General features: G+C 39.4%; 1 pseudogene; it reads right to left on the reverse strand.

The window, feature by feature from the left end:
- Positions 1 to 2,492: 2,492 nt before the first annotated feature.
- On the reverse strand, positions 2,493 to 2,609 carry LOC132003063 (small nucleolar RNA SNORA40; annotated as a pseudogene).
- Between the last annotated feature and the right edge of the window lie 943 nt (positions 2,610 to 3,552).

Genomic DNA, 3,552 nt, shown 5'->3' on the forward strand with positions numbered 1-3,552 from the left:
AAATGAATAGCACCTGTAATTAGCCAGAGTATGGACAGATTGGGACCTCACACCCTGGAGTACAGATGAAAGAAAAAATTGGTACAAGTGTAAGATGACTCCTCTTTTACTTCCACTGTAGAAGAAAAGCAAGTGGGCAGTAAGTTCCTAAATGTAAAATATGCATAAATTTTGATCTAGAAAATCTGTTTCTAAGGCTTTTCCTTAAAGAGATGATTTTATACTCTTTTATTTTTCTCTTCAGAAATGTATATACAAGAATATTCATGTCTGCATTTTTTACGCTAGTAAAAATTTGACAACAATCAAAATACTCATCAAAGGGGAATTGAGTAAATAAGTTCTGGAGTAACCATATAATGAAATATTCTGCAAATATTAAAAATGTTGATGGAGGTCTATGTGAACAAGGTTAAATTGCCATAATATTTGCCCAGATTTTCTCTTTATACAGCACTGAAGCAGTGCCTTCATTGGCTCAGGAGAAGGACAAATATAACAGAACACATATGTTTGTGAATGAAATTTTAAACTCAAATTGAGAAGCTTTAAGTTTGCCTGAGTGGACTTTGTGAGAGAAAGAGGTTTAGTTTGAAAATTTGACTTTGTATATTAGAAGCCAAAGCCCTGAAGTGTTAAAACAAATGATAGATTTGGAGGAATGATTGGCCCGTTATTTCCTGTGTCAAGGAGGGAAACAAGTTCATTCTTCACAGAGAAGAGGATAATAGACTTGGCTGCTGGTGGTGCCCTCTGAAAGGAATGTAGTTTTCTCCATTTCTCTTGGCCAAGTTCTGAAGGAGGGATGAACGGGGACAAGAGCAGTCCAGTTGAGATTGGCAGCAGGCTGGGGGAGGACCAATGGAGAGGACACCTATGTTTCATTTCCCTAGATAAAGCCCAGGGACACTGCGGGACTTCTAAAGAAACGCCATATTTCATGCATGTATTAGTTTCCTCTTGCTGCTACAAGAAATTACCACAAACTTATTGGCTTGAAACAATACATATTTATTATCTCCCAAGTCTAGTGGTCAAAACTTTAAAATTAGTCTCAATGGCCTAAAATCAAGGCTGCTGAGAGGCTGGCTGACTTCCTTCTGAAGGCTGTAGGGAATCTGTCCTCGTCTCTTCCGACTTCCAGAGGTTGACCACATTCCTTGACTCGTGATTTCTTCCTCCATCTCTGGATGTTACGCCAGCAGCGTAACATTTTCACTCTAGTCGCTCTCTCTTTCTCTCTGGTTCCATCATTTCTCCTTTTCCGCTTCTGACCCTTCCAATTTCCTCTTAGAAAGGCCTCATGATTTACTGGGCCCACCAAGAGAACCCACTACAATCTCTCCGTACCAAGATCTTTAATTAATCACATCAGCAAAGTGCCTTTTACCATGTAAGGTAACATATTTACAAGTTCTGGGGAGAAGAATATAAATATTTGGGGGTTTATTTTCAGCCTACCACAACATGGTACCCTAGTAGTAGAATAGCAGTGACTGTCAGCAGGTGGCCCCATAGGCAACGTCTTTTGGCACGTGAAGAGCAGATGAGAGGTCGCAGATGGGGTCATGGATGAAATGTTTGTGTCTCCTGAAGTTCATATGTGAAATCCTAACCCCTAAATGTGATGGTTTCGGGAGGGAGGTACTTTGAGAAGTGATTAGGTCATGAGGGGGAAGCCCTCATGAATGGGATTAGTGCCCTTATGAAGGAGACTCTGAGACCTCTCCTGCCACTTTCACTGTGTGAGGACAAAGTGAGAAGATGGTTGTTTATGAACTGGGAAATGGGATCTCCTCAGGCACTGATGCATCTGCTAGTGCCTGACCTTAGACGTCCCAGCCTCTAGAATTATGAGATATACACATCTATTTTTTCAGCTACCCAGTATATGTCATTTTAGTTATAGCAGACTGAACTAAGACAGATGGAATGGTGAGAAAACTTGAAGAGACCTTGTGTTTGGAACAAGGTGGATGTAGACTGTACCATCTGACAGCCAGTTGTCAAAAAGTGATTGCAACCTTCTTAGCAGGTGTGGCAAGATTAGAACTGTCAGCCAAAAGGCAGGTAAAAGGCAACGAAGAAGAAAAGAGCATCATAAGGGTCCAACCTTGTCTTTGCTGCCTTCAGTGATTCATAGCTCTTGCCCATGATGTGAAACATTGCCCCAAGTGAAGAGAAGGAAAAGAGAGAGAGAACAAAAGTCCTAAAGTGATGTAACTGTGTAAAACCAAGAAAACACAGGAGTGACTGATTCTGCCATGGAATTGAACAAGTTGACTTGTAGACCCCCCCTTTTTTAAAAATTAAATTTATTTATTTGACAGAGGGATTACAAATAGGCAGAGAGGCAGGCAGAGAGAGAGAGGGGAAAGCAGGCTCCCTGGTGAGCAGAGAACCCTCTGCAGTGCTCGATCCCAGGACCCTGAGATCATGACCTGAGCCAAAGGCAGAGGCTTAACCCACAGAGCCATCCAGGTGCCCCGGATCTTGTTCTTTCTAATCTGTATAAAAACTCATACTGAGCCATGAGTTCTGGGTTGCAAAAGAGGAGACTCGTAGACCTTCAGAATAAATTAAGTAGAGTTTCAGAAAGATACAGGTCTTTTTCACCATACTATTACAATATTACTCACTATATTCCCTATACTTTATTTTTCACTCCCGTGACTTACTTATTTTATAACTGGAGGCTTCTACCTCTTAGTTCCCTTCACCTATGTCATCCACCCCAAGAAGCCCTCCAGTTTGGCAACACCACTTTCTTCTCTGTATTTATGATTCTGTTTCTGTTTTGTTTGTTTAAAAATGTACAGTTTGGGACATCTTTAGTAAATACTTCGAAGTTCATAACTAAAACATTTATTTATTAGAAACATGTCTATAACATATTTTATATGAAAAAAGCACACTACAGACATGATATATATTATCCTATTTTAAGTGTTACATTTGCATTTACATGTGTTTATGCATGAAAAATAGGTCTTAAAGGTTATACTCCCAATTAGACATGGTTCTCTCTGGGTGATTCAATAATGAGTTATTTTATTGTACTCTTTTCTTTATATCTGTCCAATTTTAGAACCATGCAATTGTTTATATAATGAGTGTCTATTATTTGAATAATAACAAAAGCAATAAAGCCATTTCCATTTTCAAAAACTGGTAAAAGATATCGTTATTTATTTTAGATAGTGAGAAGGTATGGAAAAAACACTGAATTTGCCACCAGCAGAATGAGATTAAGTGTTAGTTTTCCAGTTTACTAGTCATGTGACCTGGGGCAAGCCACCTACAATTTCCGGTCCTCACCTGTAAACTGAGGATAATAATGTTCACTGCATCACCTCCCAGTGGTATCCTGTGGCAGGCAAGGGGCTTGACATTTAATGTGTTATCCAATCAGCAAAACAACTCTTGATGTGGCTATTATTATCCCCATTATGCAAAATGAATGTAAACCTTAGCTGCTCCTGCAATATAATCAAGAAAAAATGCTTGCAGTGCTCAGCATAGACATAGATGCCACATATAAGCTCTTTAAAC

The sequence above is a fragment of the Mustela nigripes genome, chromosome 15 (assembly GCF_022355385.1).
Source record: "Mustela nigripes isolate SB6536 chromosome 15, MUSNIG.SB6536, whole genome shotgun sequence".
In the NCBI taxonomy this organism is placed as follows: Eukaryota; Metazoa; Chordata; class Mammalia; order Carnivora; family Mustelidae; genus Mustela; species Mustela nigripes.